The sequence below is a fragment of the Ambystoma mexicanum genome, chromosome 12 (genome assembly GCF_040938575.1).
Source record: "Ambystoma mexicanum isolate Mex_15411 chromosome 12, UKY_AmexF1_1, whole genome shotgun sequence".
Lineage (NCBI taxonomy): Eukaryota > Metazoa > Chordata > Amphibia > Caudata > Ambystomatidae > Ambystoma > Ambystoma mexicanum.
In genome coordinates this window covers 429,631,700-429,656,338 of record NC_090936.1, presented here as the reverse complement: position 1 = coordinate 429,656,338, position 24,639 = coordinate 429,631,700, and the positions used below count along the sequence as shown (strand labels likewise).

Sequence of the window (24,639 nt, the reverse complement as noted above, 5' to 3'; positions counted from 1 at the left end):
TCCGTTATAGCCCTTACCACAAGAGTTACTATATAATGATGAAAAATGTTCGATCCACTCATCTTCCCCTACTGGGTCTGTATGATTTTGTGCACGGTTTCTGGCAGGACGCAATCTGTCCACGCAGGCTCTCCCATATTCCCTTGGATTGCCAGACACTGCAGCGATTTCTAGATTTGCCCAAACTTACCCGACAGATTTCAGTTTGCTGTTCATCTTACACTACTTATAGAGAGCCCAAGCATGGGCTACTTTTTCTTGGTCTCGGGTTGCTGCACAAGTGCAGATAAGAGGATTTGCTTTACTGTCACACATTCATTATTGAACCACTGAGGTTTACCTGATCTTACTTTCAGGAGAGTTGGGAGTTGTCATAAATGCTAGACTAATTGATGCAGTTATGTCTGATCATTGGCCACAGTACATAGACATATCTCCAGGTTGTGCATGATCACATGCATAAGTTGGGTAACCAGCCGTTCAGGATTCACCTGCCCCCACTGCACCGTTTTAAACACAGGTGCGGCAGCCTGATTGCTACTTACAGGAGGAATGGCTTTCCCGCACCATACGGTCAAGACTAAAGGGTCATGATCACTTTCGAACCGGCAGACTAACTTAAAATCTTTAATCCGGGTCCAATTCTCGACGCCTAGTATGAAACAATCAATGGTTGAATGGTAACTTGCATTCGCAAAGGTGAACTTCCCCGGGGCAGCTGATGGAAATCTTGCATTTAATTGTCAAAACCCTATTTCAATAAGGGCTTCCATGAATTTCTTGCCCCGTCTATCTGCCTTCGGCTCTAGCAAGACCAGTCGGCGAACGCTAAACGCAATATCCTCCTCTGTTGCACCTTCAGACAGTGCCACAGTAATTATCAATTTTTAAGTTGAAGTCACCACCGAGAAGGAACTTCGCTACCAATGTGGAGCTTTCACAATTTCTTGCCCTTTCAAGAACGCCGAATAACCTCAGCAGAGGTGCATCGCTGCTGCTGCTACATGCATTATAAAAATTGTCTATGCGCCATAAGGTTCATCAGCCAATTCTACGGCCACAATCACTAGTATTGATGAACTTAAAAACTAGATTTATTAATCATCTGTGATCTCCGTATATATGTGACAAGACCGCCACACTTCCTACCTCTCAAGGAGGGAGATGCCTTCGTACTGTAGGCCACAAAGTTACTCATGTGAATCTTATCACTGGCCCAAGTCTCCTGGAATAATAAAACATTTGCTTTCTCCAAGAATCCCACACAGTCTAGAACTCAGACGAGCAACGTTCCATGCAAAATTAACAAGTGGTATCACTGCTAGGGCCCGGACGGGGGACTATGTGTAATACAACCGCAGACAGTATTCTTCGAGCCTCTCACGACAGTAGGCAAAAAGGATCTGGCTAGTGTAACCTCCAGTGCAGCTTGGTTCATATCCATCATGTCCATCATTAGGACTGGAACCGAAAGACCATTAAACTTGGATTGAACACAGGTGCATGTATTCGTGCCATTCCTCTTGGGAACCACAGTGGAATCGCAGAAGGGACGTGCCAACTATCATGGAGATGACATACAGTATGCGGTTTGTCCCTATGCACTTCAACACCCTTCAGTGCCATAGCATCCGCACAGTTTAATATGGATGACCGCAAAAACTGGTTTGCCAACCCAAATCTCACATTACAGCCACCACAGTACATACAGTCTGACAAAATTCTTGATAAAGATTTTAAACGATAATCGGTGATACCCAAAATTTCCGCTACTGCTTTTATCAATGATCTCTTGCAGGAGTTCTTGTTGACATGGTTCATGTCTTTGAAGCAGCAGATGATATTTCCCTTCCTCCAGCCGGCCAAGGTATCCGCTGCAAAGTTATTCATTGTACCATGATCACCTGCGGCTTACAATGTCTTCAAGCTTGTAGAAGGCATCTTTAAAGGGCTGGCCCCCTTAATTAGCACAGCTTAGACTCTCCGAATTCACTGTAGGCAGTGCTCTGTTTCGTTAGGGCCGCTCCATTGGGCAGACCCTGGCATCAAATGATGAGTTTTGGTACCCTCTACAGGTGTCATTAGGGGTACAGAAATGAGGCCCCTCTCTGTGTGGGCATTATTTCCCACGATTGACCTCCCTAAATGAGGAATGTGGGTGGACACTGGGTCAGTTTGTGTCCCATCATCCACATTCTCCATTTTTGTTCTACTTTCTTTGGTGCTCGTCGACATTCGGGAAGCACTGTCACCGGGCCAGCTTTAAAATGACTTCTAAGCACTTGTACAGGCGCTGCTCCAGACGCAACTCATCTGCAGCTCGAGAAGCTTGCAATTTGTAAATCTCATCCTTGATGTCATCTATGGAGAGATTAATATCGTTCAGCCAAAGCCCCGTTATTCCCCTGCTGTCAATGGGGAGATCTCTGGTAGAGGTACTAGCTATATCCTATAGTCTAAATTATAGCTCGTCTGAATTTTCCTACGATGAGGATTAACACCATGCGAGTTCTCGACTCAGAGGGCAAAGCCTCACCAGCCATTGGGTCAAGAATCACATCACTAAATGCAGGGATGGCCAAGTTACAAATTGTTAAGTTAGATTTGATTTTCTACCAGCAACGTCACATTTAAGGTGCTGTACTATAGGTTCTGTAGTAATGCGCTGGGTGTGGATCTCTGAGACAATATATGACGTGATTGTTGCAAGTCCTGGCCTCTTTCCTTGAGATACTATGGCAGAGATTTCAAGTAACACACAATTCTCTACATAATATTGGCTGATCGACCTCGGTCCAACGAGAACCTGCTCGGCGGGCCGTGTTTCCAAGTGGAGCCCTCTCTCAATCTGCCTGGTATACCTGATGCTCCTAGTGTTCCTTGCATTCTGCCTGACACGCATCGAAAATGGAGAGTTGAGCCCCTTGAGACGGCACGAGTTGACGTAAATCTAGAGCACTCAGCAATGAATCTGTGTCTCCCCCTTGTGCCTCCTACCTCTTTGCCCCCTGTTGCTCTAATCTCTAAGTTAGTGGGGGGTCCATCCTCTGTCACATGGCTCCTAAGCGCCCACCTTATGGTTGTTTGGGAGTAGTTCCTGGTTGCGTTAACCATTTTGGCTGGATTAGCCCGATGATGTAGATGGAGGTGCATGCCGTTTCGCGGTCTTGTTTGCCTCATTTGTCTCATTTGCCTTGCCTGCCAAAATGGTCCCAATTTTCTGCTTTGGCTTGGCCACCATTATCAATGCCTAGCAGGAATAGCTGGCTAAGAAGGCATTGGTCAGAGAGCACGATGAACAAATAAGTAGGACAGGAAAGATGAGAGGCAAAATTAACTCTTTTGCACACCATTTAATGACGTCTGCTGCTTCGGCTCGTACAGCAACTACCAGGCAGCCTTACCATCAGCATGCCTCGGTGCGGTCGCCTGTCCAGGTTGTGCAGCATCAGTTTGAGGGGACACTCAATTCTGCACCCACCGCAAGAATGTGAGTGCCGGAGGAAGGAGGAAGGAGGAGGCAGGAGAGCAGAGCAGCAAGGGATGGATTTACTCACATCTCTTGCTACCACCTGGAGTCTCACTGCCTCGCAGCAGAAAAACAGGAGAGGACCATACAGAGTAGCAGTATGGCATGGTGCGTCAGCACAAACAAGATTGTCAAGCCTCACCAGTCCACTGGGCGCCTCTGACAACACAGGAAGGAAGAGGTAGTTTGAGGCGTGGTTTGGCATAGGTGTGAGGTGTCTTGGACTCAACATGAGGATTTTGGGGTGCATTTAACTTGCCTATATAAAAGAGGTCCTTTGAAGTGTTCCGTTTCTAGACCTTTTATAATAAAGGTGCGTTTGCAAGGGTCATTCCGAAAGAAAGGCAGGGTGGTGCAATAGTACTCTATAAAAGCTTCTGGGACGGAAGGTTCATCATGAAAAGGGGATGGGGAATACTATGTTTTACCCAAGGACCCGTCGATCCATTCCCCAGATCTCCTCCACTCTCAGATCCTCCCTCGCATATCCACCCCCCGGGTCGGGATGCAAAAGAGATGGCCTTTCCCATGTCACTGAGCACAGGATGTTGGGAAGAATGGAAGAATGAAGTGGGACGCCCTCAGGTTTCTCACACATTATTGCAAACAAGTGGTGAAACAGGGCATCCCTGTATGTGTCCTGGCCTAACTGAAGGAATGGCACCCCGGCGTGATTAACACACACGCTATAAGTGGGTCTTGTATAAGGCAATCTGCATTGCCCCATCACACGGAATAGGAAACTGCAATAAACGGAGTGAAACACCTTTTCAGCATCAAAGGTGGCAGCTGTGGTTTCAGTACTCCGATTCAATTTAGACAGGATCGAAAACAAACATAGAATGAGCACCATCGATCGACCAGGTATAAAACCTACCCTGGGACCAGTGCCCTCACAAAGAGTTTAACATCAAAATCAGTAAGAAAAAAGCAGGCCATGTGACCCACATTCCTCTGATGTTTATTTTGGCAGTAAGAGCAAAGTAATTACAGCTTTTAGATTTGTGAATGGCAGCCCCTCTGAAATGTATGCCCAAATGTACAGTTTGTATACTGTAAAGGCATCGTGAAGACAGACAAAAGATTCAACTTTCTCAGAAAAAGCTCTATTTATTTGTAATGTCAGGATGGAGTAAGGCCTAACTTGCCCTATGCTAAGGTGGAATTTCCTTACCTAATGAAACTAAGTATAGTCAGTCTCCATACGTTCCAACTGAAAAGTCTGTCTGTGTCCAAAACCTATACTTGCCTACAAATTGTATAGATTTAATTGTGAGGGCATGTCAGCAGAAAATGAAACAGTGCTCAAAAGCAAAGTGCCAAGCTTCTTTTTCTCAGCTCCCCTTTTCACATGTTCAAAATAGTTCCACAAAGACCTCAGGGTTTCCCTTCCCAAAGGTTCAACACAGTTGCTCAAAAAGGCCTTGGATTAATCCCATCCCATGGTTCAACACAGTTCGACAGTCCCTCAAAAGGCCTCTGGGCTTCCTTTCCCAAATTGCCAACTCTTTCCACTGGCAAAAACCCAAAAGGCAGATAAAATTCACTAGTTCCAAAATAGCATCAGTTCAACTTCTTGTTCACCCTCAGGAGGTCATTCGGTTTAGGCGCAGTTATCGGACCACACGGTCCACCCACTACAGGTCACGCAACAGATAGCGGTGCCTTCCTTGGCACTCGTCAATAGGGGTTACTCGGTCTAGGCGCAGTTATCGGACCATGCAGTCCACCCATCATAGGTCACACAACCAGTAACCGTATACACTTTGCGGTCCTCCTGTATTCTTCAGATTCTGTCAAACGCTGGTTCTCATCTCTCAACTTGTTGGTCTGGGGACTCTTCTATCTAGGCTCAATACTCATTTCCCATTCTTTTTGGCAGTCTTTATGGCTTTGCCACCACTTGTACCTCATACAATTCACTCTGTGGTACTTAAGCCCTTCTCACAACTTGCTTTTACTTCGTCTTACCTTCTCTTCATTCATAAATGTTCATACCGGTTCAGCACTTGTTTTGCTTTGCTGCCTTATTAAAAACAAACATACTTAATATATCCATTAGTTCGGTATTCAATAGTGATTGTTGCACCCTTGAAAAGTACTTGTTATACTTAGTAGCTTGTTCGTTATTCACAGTCATTGTATTCACCCTTCTGTAGCATGCGTAATAAGATGGTTTGTTCGGTATTCAGGAATCTCGGTTTCCCAGCCCCGGAATGAGTGTTCCCTTTTCTGCACTCACCAGTAAGCGTTCGCTCCTGCAGGCTTCTTTGCTTCCTCTTCTTTGCTCCACTTTCCTGCGGGTTTCCCCAGTGAGCAGCACTCACCATCTTGGGCAGTTCACAGCCCCGCTCTTTCACAGCGGGAGATGTCGAGAGCCTCTCTCCCTCTCTGAGCGGCTGGCAGCACTTCAGAGGCTTTGGTGCCTCACAGCTTCTATTAGGGGCACCACAGAGGAAAAATGACAGGGGTTTCGACCCTTTCACAACCAGTCCTGGCCCCCAGCACCTCCCTCATACTCCTGCTTGCCCCGACTTCCATCCAGCAGGTTCTTCCATGTCTCACCCAAATAGGGATGATTTCTCTTAATTGATCTGTTCACCTTCTTTATATAACCATGGAATCTCGAAAGGTTTTTACAGGTTGACAAGGGATGGGTTTGTGAAAAGGGAATGGGAGTACCACGTCTCACACAAGGACTTCCTCTGCCCATTTGCCATGTTCCCTCCACCAAGGCGATCCTCCCTCGCATATCCATGGCCAGGGTCGGGATCCAAATGCGGTGGCCTTTCCCTGGCCACCTGAGCAGAGTATACTGGGACAAAAGAAGTGAGGAGGCCTTCGGTTTTCACACAATACAATAACTGCACTGTCTGCAGGTGCCCTCCAGGTGGCAGGAGTGCCCCAGGGTATTCCAGTTATCTGGAATTCAATCTGTAGCAGTCTGCTGTTCAAGCTCATTGGTTAAGGTAGTTTCTGGGGCGATTGGCCATGGAGCAGCTCTGCAGTGAGTGTGTACCAAGAATCAAGGAGTCTGCTGGACTAGGGGTCAGCCTCCTCCCGTTTTCTCTGAGAAGAGATCACAGGGGAGTGGTCACAGAGCCAAGTAGCGTGAAAAGGATTTCCACATGGCTAGAACTGGTGTGGTATAATAAAATGCATTACCCCAGTCAGTATGTCAAAATACTATGCATGAGATTCCCCAATGTCCACATTACAATTTGCAGGACGATGGTTTTGGCTGCACAATCCAGAGTAGAACAGGATTGGACCTTGTAAGTGTGTGTTGTTATAGCATCAATAATTAGACTGAAAATAAATTATCATTCATTTATGTATATTTGGAGTTTATAAGCTGGAAACCTAGAATGTGGCAGACCAAGAGCTGTTGTTGAGGAAAAGCAGCAACGTGAAGGGTTTGAAAAATTTACAAATTGTTCATAACAGAGTTATTTTATGCCTTTCGGGTTGGTGTGGCATGGTGCTCTAGAGAGGCTGAAGCTCAGGATGGGGTCTGGGCGGTGAGGTCAGCGGTGTCCATGGTGGGCGAAGGCTTGCTGGACACAGCTGGCGGCAGCAGTTTAGGTGACACCCGAGGGAGGCAGAGCGACAGTCTCAGTTACCCAACCTTAAAGCGCAATGGCTTCAGCTGCAAGCACCAGACTGACCATTTGAGGTTCATTGTGGGGGGTAATGACACAGAACAGAGGATAGGGAAGCTTTCATTGCAATTACAGCACCACAGAGAGAACATATGAAATCTGGGGAGATAAAATGCAACACAGATTTCATACATATGGGCTCCTCTATGTACATTATCAACCACACAGATCAGAAGTGAGTGGCGGGGACATGGGCAGCTGAATTGGATCCCGCTGTCTGTGGTATCGCAGCCCGTTGGGGCCACAAGCACACAGCCCCTCACCTGGGGCAGGAGAAGATAAAGTTACCCAATGTTGAGTCTCAAAACAGATATTTAAGTGGTTATCCTTCAAGTATAGTTAGCTTGCAGAAGACAGCCTCCTGGATTATTGAAATTCATTTAAGGCCCTGCTCATCCAGTCTCATGAGTGTATATTGGGCCAACAGTAGGCATTCCTCTGCCCCTGCTATTTTGCAATAAGACACAGATTGTTACTGTTATGTTTCATCATGTGTTACCATGTTTTTTCCACACAACAAGAAATATTATTCCATCTAGTTAATTTCCTTTCGGTCAAGTAGGTAAACTAGGTTACTCGCGCTGCAGGAGGTTTTTTTTTTTTTTAATTAAACCATTGGGCCTGCTTTAGCACCGCAAATGTAAACAAACAAAAAAAATGCTGCCCCATATTTATTTTAATTTTATTTGTACATTTGGTCACAGCGCGCAAAGCCAATGGGCATTTAGGCGTTAGTTAGACAGTGGTGAGGAAGATCTGGGAAGGAGAGAAAAGGAGGAAGGGAGAGGGTCAAGGTCAATTGAAAAAGGTGCGTCTTGAGGTGCTTTCTGAAGCCGTTATAGGAAGGTTTGCGTCTCAAGTGGGGTGGGAGTTGGTTCCAGAAAGCAGATGCCTGGACTGGGAAGCTGGACACCAATCTTGCGCAGTGGAACTTGGGTGTGACGAGGCAGTGTAGAGGAATCATATAGGCCTCGCCGTAGGGATTTTCTTTATTTTGTCAGCCAGGTATTGCAGGGCGTCATTCAAAAGACAGGGGTGGGTGATAACAAGATTTTTAAAATTGATTCTATCCTGGACCACGACTCTTGTCCCTACAGACACACAGTGTATAATGGAGAGGTAGTAAAATGAATACACGTCACGCAGTGGGGTTCGTACTTGCTGGGAGCCATTTAGCTTCTGCATAGGACCTAGAAGAGCCTTGTTAACTTGGCTCAAGCATCTACCAGGAGCTACTTTTGGCTTTCCAAGCCAACTGGTGCCACACAAATATACCCATCTGAATATTAACACTGCCTCGGAATGAAAAGGTGCATTAGTAAACATGAATGGTCATATGTACTGTTCTGAGGTACCAGAGGGAGTCCTCACTTCTTTTCCCCCTGAATCCTCCTCTCAGGTGACCACAGAAAGGCCATTGTGACATGGTATGTATAAATGCTCCTTTTATTAAATCATAGTGTTCCAAACACTACTCTGGTACTGAGCCGAAGAAGAGGGATATGGAGGCATACCAGTGGAACAACCAGGCATGTTTGCCAAATGGAGTTCTCCGTAGTCAGGCAATTGAACTCAATGACCCACACCGTTGACCTGGGGTCACTTAATACACCTGATGTATATAAAAATGCTAGCCGCACTGGAAGAGAGAGAACCGGCTGGAAAGAAGGAAGCTGGAGACCCAGTCGCTGGGAGCAATGTTGTGCAGGAGAAAGAGACACTGGTTCAGTGGTCAGCGGTGAGAGGGTCTGGAGGCGCCGTTACCCTCCTGAGCGGGTCGGCGCAGCAGAAGCTATGGAAATGCCATGGACCCCAGTCGCAGGAAACCAGGAGAGCAAGCAGTTCCCTCTGTGGATGCCGCGAGGGAGAGGCGAAGTCTGGGGAAGCCGGGGAGCTGAAGAAGCCTGGAGAAACCCGTAGCAAAGGATACAGAAGGAAGGAAACTGCTATGTACGACCAGTGAGTGTAAAGAAGTGACACACTCCTACCGGGGCACTCCAGTCAGGCATAACAAAGTCCTTTTTGAATGCTGAACAAACTGAAAGTACTTTTAAATGCTGAAGCAAGTACTTTTAGAATACTGAGTTAACTGAAACTTATTGAAAGCACTTTTGAATGCTGCAAAGAGTAAAACGCAAATTGAATACTCATGAATGGAGTAAAAGCAAATTCATGTGGCAGATATCACAGAATGTATTGTATGAAACCAAGTACTGTCCCAAAGCTAAGAGGCGCACATGAATTGCAGGCTAAGAGGAAACATGTATTGGAAAGAGCCAGAAGAATACAGAAAAGTATAATAAAGTGCATGGTGGATAAGCAAGTCACAGTACAGTGTCTGAAGAGTGCAACACTGGGAACTCAACTAAACATCGCTGTTGGATGGAAGCAGTGGATAGATGTTGATGGAAACAGTAAGAAGGGCTATCGGTTGCATGACCTGTAATGGGTGGACCGTGTGGTCGGACAACTGAGCCTAGACAGAGTTCCCTGCATGGGGAAAAAAAACAATGAAAGCATGCATAAAGAAGCTTGTGTTTAACAACAGCCTCATATGGGAATTTGAAGTTAAGAAACAGAACTGTCTTAGTGAACTGGCACAAAGTATTGATATTAAATGAGCTGGGAAATGTCCCAAGGAACTGTTATTTTTGAAAGTTAGAAGATTTGAACTCTTGGAGAAGGGAACCCCAATATTTTGTTAACTGTTTTGAACTTGGGGAAGGGGAAGCTCATCATAAGCCGAAAGCTGGAAGAGGCTCTGAACTTTCCTTTGAACACTATCATTTTGATGCTGACACCCCTACCTACACATTGCATACAGTTAGTTGTGAGGGCAAGTATAGGTATTGGACACATACAGACATTTGATTTGAACTTCCTGACACAGATTATCCTTAGTTTTCTTTAGGTAGGGAAACACCATCTTCACACAGGGCAAGTTAGGCCTTAATCCATGCTATTTAAGTTAAATAAAGGGGTTTGAGAACAAATTTGAATCCGTTGTCTGAATCTACTCCATATTGCCTTCACACTGCACAGTTCTAGTTGTATCTCATTTGAAAGTTAGATAGCTCCTGGGTCCAGATGAGTATCTCCTGGCCAGAGGAAATTCCCGAGTCACAGGAGCTACTTCCAGCTCCTACTTTATGAATTCCAATTTCGTCCCCTATGCACCCTCAGTAATTTCTTTTACTCTGATGCTTATTCCATTTTGACCAAAGAAAGTCACTTGCGATGACCCGAATGCTACAGCTGTTATTATGTGGATACAGCAGAACAGGAATATACTTAGTTCTAGTGTTGAAGACCAAAGAAAAAACAATAATTTAGTGCTGCACTTCTGCAGCACTTTATATTAGGGGTGTTACTGGTGCCCAACTAAAGATTATTTTATCAACCTCTAATCAACTAAGAAATCCTAATATTCAAATTTGTGAATCTGCAGTAGGTACACTACAATGCTTTGTCTTTCCAGCTCCAAACGAAATGGCTAAGCATGTCCAGTACTGAAAGTTACATAAGGCTGTTCCTTATTGGTGTTCAGATATGTATTGAATAATGAGACAGCTGATAACAGGTAAGCAGATGCAGGACTAGCAACACCCAGACTTTTAGTAAATAGGCAAATGATTACATAACTAAACTACAATTTTAGTAGTAAATGGACCCCTATAGTTAAATCAGACCTCAAGATGTGCACTCGCCACTAGCCACTGTTGAGTGACAAGTGACGCCTGGCAATTAACAAATTGTGTTCTTTGTGCACGTGGCGAACAGAGCAGTCAAATTAATTTTCATGCAGGACTAGAAGCTTGCAACTTTAAATGTTTACCCCTCCCTGGGTAAATCCAGCATTTGATGATGATTAGCAATTATTTCATGCAATAAAGTCAGATGTAGATGATGTACCATATATCGAAGATGGAACATATATCGAAGATGGAAGAACTGCCCTCTTTTTTGCCGCAAGTCCCGTAAAGATGATGAAAAGAGATAGAAAGCAGCAGGGCAAGAGTGATGGGCAATGGTATATGGTAAGCCGGCTTGAAAGAAAGATTTATCACTACATATGGCTTTTTTTAATCAAGAGGTTCTAGCCGTATTAACTGCAATGTAACACCAAAAAACATAATAATGTAAAAGGTTACAGAAAAAAATGGGACACGTTAAACTACAACACATGAGGCATTTTTTAGCGATATCGCAAACTCCAATTTACATTTTCCAGATTTGCCCTTGGTCTGAAAAACTGGACTTTTATTTTTGATGTCTAGTAGTCCATATGGTCTCTGTGAGAAATATGAATTTGGTATATCCAATTCCGAATCAATAACAGAAAAATGTCAAATCTTCTTGTGCCATTTTGCAGGCATAGTGTGTAGGAGCTGTGGAATGTTGCCAACACTTTCCAAACAGCAAGTTCAGGAAGTGAGCTATATGTGCAGTTTACCCCCTACGTTTAAAAAAAATTCTTTGCTACTTGAAAATTGCTGTTTTTAAAAGAAGGGAAGGTTTAGTTCATTTACGCTTTCAGTCAATGTAATGGCTAAAAATAAAGTCAGGCTCTCCATGAATTTACATTTCGATGCTCCCTTTTTCAATGTATTTATAGATTTTAGAATATGAAAACAAGAGTATTTTGAGTGACGGGAAAGGAAGCATTTTCCTAACTTGATGATATAAACATTCCGTCGAACATGCACTTTCTTTACCCCCACATTAAGAAACCTATGTAAAACATTACTTCAGAGTAGGTACACCGATTTATTGCATCAGAATCTTAAATAAACAGCGCACTAGGAAATATCTTAAGACACAATATAAAACGCATGTCAACACACGAGGACACCGAAAGAGAAGACTGCTTCAGAAAAAGGGAGACATATATTTAAGCATTGAATAAACAGAGTGTAGCATCTCCAGTCCTGTGGGTGAAGGCGTTTTTCAGACGAGAGGAGGGACCAGACTAGACCCATCAGCAAATAATCTGATCACAATAGACATAAGTAGTGCACCATTTTGAATGGTTTGTTTTATCCGCCTGAATTCAGTATTTCTTCCATATCACAAAGGAAAAGAAACAACTTTGTAAAGGGATTTAAATTGCGAGGGTTTTCCATTCATAGCAGCCACAGTCATGCATGGTCCAACTTAAAAGTACAACCAAACGCAGAAATGTGCAATTTATCATCAGAAAAATTACAGGCTTCCATTTTGGTGATGTATGCGAAAATGGGACACAAATGGCAACAACGTTATTCAATCCGTTACCCTTTTTTTTCTACAGCTTTCTTTGCGTGACATTATCAGCAGCACTATATGAAGATGGTTACCTATTGTAGGAGTGTTTTAGTCTGACAGCGGATCAGGCAGCATTGGTTTTACAGTTATTCAGGCAATCAAGGCCCAAATGACATTGCAATGGATGCATTGGCACGTATGGATACAGTATATCAACAATGGTAGTCAGAGAGGGATCTGCTACAAATTGTTAGATGTATTAACAGAAGGCATATTGAGGGCCCTACCTCAGGGGACTGCAACCCTGGGCTCTCCAGATGTTTTTGAGCACAACCCCCTCAGGCCTAAAAAGCATAGTGAGTGGTGAGGGGTGAGCACAGTAGTCAAAAACATTGAGGGAGCTGTAGATTGCAGATTTCTGCCCTACCCAGATGTGAGAGAGAGGGAGAGTATTTGGAGCAGTCGGATCATGAACCCAAACAGAAAGACTAAATAAAGCAGGGAAGGGGCGTGCATACGGAAGAAGACTGTACGAGAACATGTGGCCTGCAAGGTGGGAATGCGGAAGGTGCACCGGAAGAGAGAGGGCATCAGGACGGGAAACTAGACAGAAATGGGGAGCAAAGTGATAAGGTAGGCTTGAACGCCATTGCACACTGAAGAAGCGAGGTCTGAAAACAAGATGGTGCAAAGAAAAAGAACACAAAAGTGGAATCTCTGAACAGGAGGGACCATGTGGAAAACAATCCAATTTCAAATGGGGTATGATTTACTAGAACCTTTAGAGAGGCAGTGAATTTATAATCGTCTGCACAATTTACTTTGCTCAATAGGGTCGGTAACACAGTAGCTTTCCAATGCAAAGGGTGTTTTTTATGTTATGTTAGTGCTCTTTTATTAAGTGCAACGAATACCCGTGGCGGTCTTGGTGCTGCAGATGAATGGGAAATAGGACAAAAGACGTTGCTAAGCTATATCAGGGAAGGGATAGGACAGAACATCGTGGTTCTCATTATTAAGGCCGTATTTAAAAGAAAAGTTTTAAGCTGCTTCTGTGAGGTCAAAAGATGGAGCTCTTTACGGGGATGGGAAGGGGGGTGGTTGCATGGACTACGAAAGACCATCCACCGCCTTTCTTTCCGAAATCTGTGTACAATAAGCTTTCTATCCTGATTGGTTCTTAAAGATTGAGAAGATGTGTACATTCTTAGCTTAGAGGCAAGCATTTGTCCAAAGGAACACTCTGAAGCTTACGGAAAGCAAAATTCACGTGCAAAGCTTCATTCTTACATGCCTTGTTTGCAGAGCACCTTCACTTTTTTGTTTCTCATTTGAACCACTGCGCTAAGAATAGCAAAAATGGTTTACTGAACAGCAAGTCGTGGAATAAAGCACTAGTGCAAGTATTGGCATTACGCAAATAATGCGAGCGCGCCCTAATTAAGCACAAGACTACTTTAGCTAAAAAGTTTTTTCCATTGGCTTACTTTCTCCCTCCTGAAATATCCCTAGTTATTTTAAATCAACAGGCACAAATATTTTGCCCACTTTTTTTCTTAAAAAGTCATTGGTTTTGTGTCAGCTCAAGTTCCAGACTGCTCTTCCTGTAAGACTCTTCAGCAGTAAAAATATTTTTTTCACACGGATTTGATTTCCAATAATGCTCCACCAGTGGGCAGTTTAATTAATAGCTGCAGTAAATACAATGAACAGTGTGGCTCTTTCTCCTCAAATGTTTCAGTTCTGGTTAATGCTAATGCAGATTGTCTGTAGAGTATATGATATGCACAGTATACACAATGCATGCATTTTTCAAATCACTTACAAGCAGAAAGGTTTATTGTATTACTCACTAGTGCCCTTTCCCCATTTATTTGGCCTTGATGCGCTTTGTGGTTGGAATGCCATTAGTGAGGGCAGTCCATGTGCAGGAGCTTCTAAGAGTTTATATTTAGATGATACATGTGTGCATTTTTGCCGGGTTAGGGCTTAGGTAATTCGCTAGGATCCAGGAAACAGCTCGGAGGTCAGGCACGTGGGTGGATGCGGTTGATTGGTGGATGCGGTTGATGGGTAATGCTGAAGATTCGATGTGTGCCCAGCTAAACCGAATTTTGTTTAGTTGGTTGTTGCTGTATACTAATGGCAGAGGTGTTGAGGTACGTCAGGGGTTTCAGTGTGGACAGCTATGTGTGCTGCTAGATCAGAATAGCATAGCCATTGCTGCATTCTAGGATGCATGGATGGGTGGCTGTGCCTGTGTCCACAGATGTGGTGAAAGATATACGTACCGTACGCTTGGATGTAGTTCGACTGCAGTGTTCATTTTCTTGGTCCGATGCGATTGGCTGGTCTCGCTATTCATGGTCCCACTAGAAGGAGAGTCCGAGCAGAGGGAGAGTGATCCGGAGAGACGTGGGGGGGCCGGGTATGAGGAGAGGATGATGGTTTGTGACGGTGTACCTCTGCCAACGCTCCCGGCATCTGTGGGCTATTAGTGGATAGGAGTGTTGTTGTGTTTGGGTCAGCGTTTGTGAGCCTATTCCAGGCCGGTGTGGTGGATGGCCCGGCGGGTGATGCACGCTGGTGTGCCTAGGGACAGGCAGTTTGCGCAGTCTAAGCGGAGAGGATGATGGTGGAGAAACGGGAAACGGGGAGGATAGATGAGGTAGGGGGAAAAAAAAAAAAAAAAAAAAAAACACCCAAGGATGCGTAGATGGAAGAAACATGTTCTGGATACAGAGCTGATGTGTTGGGAGAAGGATAAATCCATGCCCAGTGTGCATTCAAGGTTTTTCACTGAGGTGGAGGTTGTCAGTGTGGGGCCTAGGGATTGCGGCCAGGGAATTGGTTTGGGGATGAGGGTGTTTTTCCAACAGACTACGATTTCAGTTTTCCCAGGATTGAGGATGAGGCAGTTGGTCGTCATCCAGTAGTCAATTTCAGAGAGGCATGATGACAGATCTGGGCAGTTGGGGGATTTTCAGAATGATCTGGGTGTGGTTTGCAAAGTTGTAGAAGGTAAGATTGTGGGATCAGATGAGTTCAGGCAGAGGGTTTAGATAGACGTCGAAGAGCAAGGGAGGTAGGAATGCTCCTTGTGGAACCAGTTTTGTTACTGGTCGTGAGGTGGAAGTGAACGGGTGGAGAAGCATGATTTGTGAGCGATTGGACATTAAAAAGGAGATCCAAGAGAGGGCAGTGTCTTTGATTCCTAAAGAGTGTAGCCTGTCTAGGAGAATGGTGTGATCGAAGGGATCTAAGGCGGCAGAGCGGTCACGAAGGAAGAGTACAGCGCAGCCTTCTGCATCAGCTGTTCCATTTAGGTCATCCCAGACTGACACTAGAGAGGATTCTGTTCCTCAGAGCGGTATGAAACCAGATTGCGCAGGGTCAAGGAGGTTGTTGGCGTCAGTGAAAAGGCCAAGCTGCTTGTATGCTGTGCGGTCCAGGAGTTTGACTATGAAGCGGATGTTGGAGATTAGTTCTGGGGGAGGAGTAGGTCGAGTGTATGTTTTTGAAGAGGGCTTTGATGTAGGAGGTTTTAAGGGCTTCTGGGAAGGTTCCCGATGTTAAGGAGAGGTTGAGGATTGAGCATGCAATACTGCTTGCACAGGTTGAGACTAGAATGTTTTTGAGGCGGGTGGGCAGGCAGGGGTCTTCACGGGAGCATAACAGGCGGCTTTGTTCTAGGAGCAAGAGGAACTCCTGGTGTGAGATTGGAGAGAAGGAGGTGAAGGTATGCATTGAAGGGGGGTTTCAATGGGGGTCAGGCTGAGGGTGGTGTAAAGAAGCAGGTGAACACTTTCTCCCCGAGCTCTTCCCCTTGCCACCATCCCAATGGAATGAAAGAAGAGCCACAATTGGGAATCCATACATTATTCCTGTACCATGTTGAGTATATGAGAGACGATATGCACTCAGGCAACCATTTAGAGTGTACGCACAAGCTGATATAATGAAGGAAAGCTACCAAGAAGGATGCCCTTTGCCGAGCTATCGAAATGCAGCCTTGAACAGAATGGATGTACGTTAAGTCGGACGACGGCAAAAGAATGTCATAACGAAGATAATAGAACCTATGCTGAAACGTTATGAAAATACTTAAGGATGACGATGTACCTGGAGCATTAAGAGAAACACATATACAATGATACAGTAATCATGAACACAAAGATGAATGAAGTAACTCACAGGTCAATAACTGTAAATATGCCGTAACACAAGGTAGAAATAACATATACCTCCTTATAAGCAAGTTTGTATAACTTCAATGTTTAGGACGGCCATTAGAAGAAGATGTACGACAGCTTATGTCAACCAACCAAGCTACCTCAAAATTCAAGCCCAGGATCCTGAAGTGAAAAGACTATGAAGAGGCTGCTTTTACATTGCAAAATAAAGGAGGTCATTGGACTGAGACCAAGGATGCTGTTGTGAGATGAAGACAAAGTACGAAGGGAGTCTAACGAGCAGACCATGTGCAAAGGACATTTCAAGATTAGGAGGAACAAGAACATCTACAGATGCCAAGAATTGTACAATTAAAAGCGCATAATGTTTCTATGGGATAGAGTGAGCAAGTTTCTAAAGGCCAAGAGGAGCAACTGGACCCAGCATAATTAAATCAAATAGTGTTAAATAAACCCTCAAGATTGACACATTTGTGGTCTTTCAACACGTGACGAAGAGCTCACCAACAGTCTTGTGGAGGGTGTCTACGTCTTGCTCTTAGTAAGAACTTTAGCATAGCTTAAGGAGATCTCAAATATTCCAGAGTGAAGTCTAAAATGAAAAACCATTCCTAGCTTTTAGGCTCCCATCATGTTTCTTTCTGCTACTCAGGACTTTAAGTTTGTCAGGGCTAGACAGGGCTCAGTGCTGGCAGTCTCCAAACATTGCCATTGAGCCAGGGATCTGCCAGGGCTCTCCGAACTGACCTCCCTCACCAAATGTCTTTAAAATATGAGTGGCTATACTGCCCTTTGCCAGTAGATATCACCTTCTGTAATGATTAGAATTGCATCAGTTAAAGTTTTTTTTTTAAAACAGGAAAGGGAAATAAGATAGATACATTGTTTGATTTTTGCTATACATTGTATTAAATAATTATCATTAAAATGCCTTTAATGTTTAGTATTGTGAAAACCTGTTGCTCACAACAACCTTTACACAAATAAATCATAAAGACAGTTAAAATAGTCAATAAGATAAACAGTGCAAATAAATCATTGTCACAATGTCCATAAAATACGCAGTTCGATCCTTTAAAATAAGCTAGAGTACATATTAAATGTACAATCCTGATAGAACATTAAAACAATAAAATGTAATAAGCCATTTTGTTATCTATTAAGCTCCTTCATCATTTAATTCTAACAATTCCTGCATCGTGGAATCTGATGCTGCCCCGTCTGAGAAAGTTAAACATAAATCATTAATATTTAGCTGCCAAACATTATGCACATAAAGACAGTGTAAGTTCCTAATAAAGGAACTCCTGTCCCCTGCACTTTCACAAGCTCAATAATAGAGCCAAACAATCTAGGTTAAAGGGCATTTTTTGAAAAATTAAACTACACATGAAGATTATAAAGAATGACTTGGAGTTAGCATTGAAGATAAAAACTACTTTTTTGCGAATTTAAATAATTGAAGAACTGTACATAATACACATATTGTGTCACTAAAATTTAACCCAGATTGTTTGGCTCTATTATTGAGCTTGTGAAAGTGTGCAGGGAACGGGAGTTCCTTTATTAGGAACTTGCACTGTCTTTATACATTTCACAACCTATATGCCAGAGTTGATTTACCTCCCCTGCACCTTAAATTTATTAAAAGCATTTCTGCTACTTAGTACAATTGAATGTAAAGAATTATGAATAGGAGTGCATAGTGAATACAACTGCAGAAACATTATGCACATGGCAGCACAGGAGCAGCGTTCTTTGCTGCTACAACGCAGGCCCTTCCACCAGGATGGTCCGCCTCGTTTGCATCACTCCCCCCTTGCACAGATCAGTTACCCATTACACCTTCACACGCAGGAGATCACACTCTCCGTACTTCACCCGTCAGCAGAAGATTTAATCTATACCTCATAAACAGAGTCCTCCAGTATGCATTTGGAAATCATTTTAAGATATCCCTGCAAAGTGCCCCATCTAAAACTGACAGACGTTTATGCAACTTCCATGTTCTTACTCTATTTATGCTCTCAATAGTGTTCGAACAGCCTTTTTTTAACACCAGCGAGGTTCAGAGCCAAGATCTCCTCAGACAGGTCGCAACTACTTAAAATGGTCACTGCGCACCTTTGGAAATTTAACAATGGTTAAAAATATGTATGCCTCATTATCAATGACAAATCAGAGAATAAGGACCAGACAAGCAGGTCTAAACATTTCCAATAAAATGACAACATTTTCCAATCCAAATGACACATCAGAGACAATATAGCCCCAATTCGTATCTGAAGGCAACCATTGGCAAACTATCTGGTAAATGCAATGCCCTGTTCCAGACCCTGGCCTCAACCTTTTCATAATCTAAGTAACTAGAAAAACGGCACTGAGGTCCATACCGTATAACAGTGTGGGCACTGCTTTGATTATATAAAAAATCCACCTACTGCTCAATAGAGAAACAAAATGTTTGGTTAATCTTTTTCATTTGCACGCTTAACTGAGAAGCTTTGGCAATGATGCTAGAGAACGAAACACCTATTCCCGGGACAGTTTCAAAATGGAAACCATAATAAATTAATTTCTACAAGAGTATTCTGATCATTTATTTCCCAGTTGAAAGTCATCCTTTAATTTACATTCTTATTAAAAACACATAATGTTCGCTTTCTTCTCATTAATCACAAGTTAATTTCCCAATGAATATTGACCCACCATATTTAATTGACTGTGTAGGCCAATGTGGGTTCTATCTAAAAAGGATCAAGTCATCCGCTTAAGTTAAATGTTCAAAGTCGTAATCCTCGTGGAGCGAAAGATGAAGTCTGCAAGTACTCACCCAGATCAAAGAGGTAAAGGTTGAACAGGCAAGGCGCCAAGGCAAATCCCCGACGAAGACCTCTAAACATTGGAATCGGAGCCGTCAGAGCTCCCAGCCTGTGGTCAACCTCACCCTAAGACAACTATTTTCGTGCAGTCGTACCACCACTTTCAACAGAGAGATGATATCCCCCCAGGCCCTCAACTTAACCCACAGTCGTGATTGATTCATTGAATCAAAGGACTGGGAGAAATCCACCAAAGCCATATACATATATATTAGAGCAATGCGGCGCCCTCACAGATTCCTGTAAAGAATACACCAACAGACCATTGATTGCCGTCAATAGCCCCCTGCGGAAACTTGTTGGATGTTTTTGTAGCCATTCCAAGTAACACGCCCAGTCTCCAAATCCTCTAACGCTAGTTTAGAAAAGATTTGGCTAGGAGTGAGATGGGTCAGTAATTTGAGGGGCTAATTCCCATCGCCTTTTTTGTAAATTGGTATAAATCACAGATTAATTCCAAGACGGGGGAATATCTTTTGAAGAACCAATGTTAAAAAAGAATACAAAGAGCACCCTGGCCCAGAGAAAGGGTCACATTGGAGCACGGCATTGTTCAATCTGTTCAGATCCGGTGTCCTTGACCCAGAGGATTGCTTTATGGCTCTTTCAATCAAATCCACTGAAAAAGACAGACCATGGCTCCTCCGGATGGATATAAGGTAGGGGATGCTCCGACTAATGATATGTAAAACTAAAATAACTTTCCCAAACGCCCTCTGCAACTGGGTTACTCTGGATGTGGTTTTGGGGCTTAGATAGATCCTTTATCAAAGCCCAGAAGTGAACATAGTTCCTATTAATTATTATTTGGTGCACCTTTTCCACTTCCTTTTGCAATTGAACACATTTATAGCTCTTCATCCAATTCTTATAAACTTTTTTCGTGTGTCTCACCCTTTCTTTGCAATCAGGACCCTTAAGTCCGCTCCTCATTATGGCCCCGATGTCCCTCGTTAATGTCCTTTTTCTGTCCTGCACTACAACCTCAAATGGGTGTGTACGAACCAACTCTGCTCTTCCCCTACGTACCTTTTGCTGATCGAACCCATACACACAAAGATTTGAAAACACTCGAGTCATTTTCTTCCCAAGAAGAATAGAGAAATAAGCCAATACATTTTAGTTCAATCTGTCAACATTGCCTATTCTCTTTGCTATTCTATTACCCCCTATGTTCACCATCATATTTGCATGCAAGGCATTACTACCAAGACATATACCCACCTGAATTTTGCAGTCAACAAATTGTGGTCATTCAGTGATGTGTCTATCACCTTAAATTCCGCACAAATAAAAAACCTTATGCTGGTCTGTTTAAAACCCGTAGGTAACAGGGCTCAGAAAATAAGAAGATGCAAGGCTGACAAGGTTACAAATAAATCGAAAATGACCACATACATATACAGGTAAAGAATTACTTACAGTCAAAGGATAGGTACGAGGTAAAATGTTTTATACAGTTGCACTATACAGTACAGTTTCAAGAAATTATTTACAAGATGGACAATGTCAAGGAGGTGAAGTGAACTGTAGGAGAGAGACTACCTAACCAACAGTCAGGTTGAGATGGGTGATAAATCGCTTCCTAAAGTGTAAGTAGGGTTGATCTACTCTCAACTCATGAGGCAAGAAGTTCTAAAGTTTAGCAACCTTTACAGGGAAGCTGTTACCACCAATCTTAGTGAGCCTGAATCTTGGTACCACAAGGCAATTGGTGTTTCCAGTTCTTGTAGGCCTACTGGAGGTTCTCCTCGTCAGTTTGTCTATTAGGTAACTAGGTGCAACATCGTTTAGGGCTTTATGAGCCAAAGAGGCAATTTTTAGCTGTATTTTGTTTTAGGTGGAAAGCCACTTGTATTGAAGTTTAGTTGAGGAAATGTGGAGCAGCTCTTAGAGCATTAGTTTGCAAAATGTGTAATCTCTGAATGATTGCTTTATTGGCATCACTGTAGAGGGCATTGCAGTAATCTAATCTGGAGAGAATGAAAGCTGTAGCCAGGATAATGCAGCTTTCATTTGAAAGAAAGGGCTTGCCAGCTCTGATGAGTTTACATGTGTAAGCGGTTGTAGAGGCTAGAGATGTAACTTGTTTAACAAAAGACATGGTGGAGTCAAGGTAGAAACCAAGGGTTTTTACCTCCTTGGATACCTTAATAATATTTCCATCAATGGTAAATGAGGAATATTTATGACCTAATTTGTTAATGTTAGACTGAGTACCCAGAATTATGAGCACTGTCCTGTCGTCATTCAGGCATAGACCGTGCATGGCCATCCATGCCTGAACGATGAGGTATACCCTGTTCACCAACGCCAAGTCCTTGCAATGATCCCCAGAAAGCAGGAGGAGAATCTGTGTATCATCTGCATAGTTAGTGTAGGTGATACCCAGAAGGTCCAGATCATCAAACAAAGGCTTGGTGAAGATATTATATAGAGTAGGGGAGACGCATGAACCCTGGGGAACCCCACATAGGATCGGGGAGGGATCTGCCGCTGCTGATGGGGAGAACACCCTCATGGCTCTCTCGCTCAGGAAGGATTCAATCCATTTTATAGCCTCCGTGGAGAAGTGGGCTGCTGAGTGCAGGTGTCTGCAAAGGACCTTATGATCTACTAAATCAAATGCAGCTGAGAGATCAAGTAATGGAAGTAGTGCTGGCTTCCCTTTATCTCTCAGCTCATCAATCTGAGTTTTCAGATCAATTGGGGCGGTTTCTGTTCTGTGTAGAGGACGAAAGCCAGATTGTCTAACCCCTAGAAGTTTATGTAGTTCAATGTATTTTTGAATCTGTGTATTGGCAATTTTGTCCAATATTTCCAGTAGAAATGGTACCATCGTGTTGGGGCGGTATTTGGTAGCAATAAGTGGATCTAAGGTTTGCTTCTTTAGAAGTGGGAGAACCCAGGATTGTTCCAAATTGGCAGGGATGGTGCCAGAGGAGAATGAAACGTTAACCAGTTTAGAGATAAACTTGTGAAAGGTCTCTTGCAGCATCTTTTATGATCGGCGCTGGACAGGTATCTCCTTTGCAATTGGATGGCTTAAGGGATAAGATGATTTTTTTTCTACCTCTAGGGCAGATGTTTTGTTGAAACAGAATCTGAGTAGTTGGAGTGTCATTAAGTGGGATAGTATTAGCCGAGTGTGGTAAATTCAGAGAATCTTTCTTTAGTTGTATTTTGTTTTGGAGAGTATTAATTTTATTAGCTAGTGCCTGTTGAATATCTGAACACCAGGTTTTGTTTTTATTGCATATGTCAGGTGTAGAGATCAGGGACTCAAGTTATTTTAATATGGTAAATAGTTCCTTCATACTAGAATTAGAATTGGCAATGCGTTCATTATAGGAATTATTTTTTACCAAATTACTTATTTAAATGACTTTAAGTAGTATGCACAAATAATGGATTTCTTCCAGATGAACTGGAGGATTGCAAGTACTGACCCCTTTTGATTTGATGTTCTGTTTCATATTTGAATATATTTATTTTGGTCAACATTTTTTACACACATTAACCATATTTAAAATCATCCTTTAAACCAGAAAATGTGCCCTTTCATTGCATATATGTAAACTCGATTGGCTCGGTTAGGTCACTCCATTAATTACACAGGCCACTCCTCTTTTAAAGCTTTATTAGCTACTTGGGGATATTGGGGCTGCGAGGGACCCTTTTTAGGCCCTGCCCCCAAATATTGCATCACGATGCATTAGAGCCGCCCCTCAATTTTGTATCCAATATGTATATCGTGCACACACAGCAAAGGGACATGCCAAGTCTTACAGAAAATGATTTTAGGGCCCCAGTTCTACGTATTTTTAATATGCAATAGTGTGCACACAGTGGCGTAACTGCATATCTAGGTGTGGTGGTCTTTAGAATTCTAATATTGCGCAGATACTTTGCATGTAGATTCATGTTATGTGGCAAAATGGAAGAAATTACCTCACAATCGAACCAGTTCACCCCAGAATGCCAACTAGACACGTATGCATATCTCCAGAGATGTTATGCAAGCTGCATTATTATTGTTGTTGTAGCTAGGACCGTCACTGCACTTTCGTGATAGTAACGGGTACGGTGCTACAAACCAGAGGACATGCATGCTCCTTTAATAACATGAATAAAGATCTAATGATTTAACCAACTACTTTAACGTGTTTGCAATTAATTGGTGCAAAACGTGATACTTTCACATAATTCGGATTAGGTGTTAATTCATGTTCACAGTATAAAAAAAGAAGTCTCGCCGGTTCAGTGGTGAATATCAAACGCAGGATCCCACACGACCTGCGGATATGTACAATGAACTGATCTAAAAGAAAAAAATGGGACAAAGTACCTGTACCGCAGCAATTCCACGGAGCAGCTTCTGTCTTCAGCGTAGGGTCAGCTGCAACACATCCTCTTCCTCGCATTAGCAGCGCGGCACTAGAGGCGGCAGATGTTGCCCAACTGACAAACCAAAAAGGGAGTAACTAGCTCCAATTGGAGGAACGGCCCTAGCAACGCGTCTGCCTCACGTGACCTTGCATAGACTCTCCATGGAACTCAAGTACCCAGCATACACTAAGCGCTACACGTGATCATTCCACAAGCACGATGACGAGCTGCCGCCCGCTCTGGAGAACAGTACCCTGGGAACTTGTGTTGATTTGCCCTCGCTCAAGTCGAGGCTATACCAGGTGGACGGTGTCCGCCCACTTTTTTCACAGAGCTGAATCGGGTCCCCCTATACTTTTTAGGCTGTGAGTAAACAGTAGGTGATTTGTTTTGTTTAATAGTTGTCTAACAATTTCCTCGCTGTTCTTTACAGGACTAATGCTGAGAATTCGAAACACTGTTGCCAGGTTAAGTACTTCTTCACCACTATGCCATTTGGCCATCTGAGAGCAGAAAAGCGACAGAGGGTTAACTGTCTGGTATTGGGACGTTTCTTTCAGTACGAGTTGTGAGGCAACAGGAGCTAGGTGGCACAGGGAGACTGATGTTCTGATTACTTACCGGGAATCTTCATTGCTCCTAGCCCTACTCTTCCTCGTCACAGTACTTACCCCATGGGGCACCCGCCTCCGACACAGGACCTTCTTCTATTTCTTCTTATTTCTATAACTCCTCCCTCA

At 43.3% G+C, this 24,639-nt stretch overlaps 1 protein-coding gene across 1 annotated transcript in view; it reads right to left on the bottom strand.

Annotated features, from left to right (window-relative positions):
* Nucleotides 1-24,168, bottom strand: part of CCDC77 (coiled-coil domain containing 77) — a 504,734-nt gene extending 480,566 nt beyond the window's left edge. Inside the window, exon 1 of the mRNA XM_069628598.1 lies at nucleotides 23,859-24,168. The gene's annotated coding sequence lies outside the window, so the exon portion shown is untranslated. The remainder of the gene's footprint in view (nucleotides 1-23,858) is intronic.
* Between the last annotated feature and the right edge of the window lie 471 nt (nucleotides 24,169-24,639).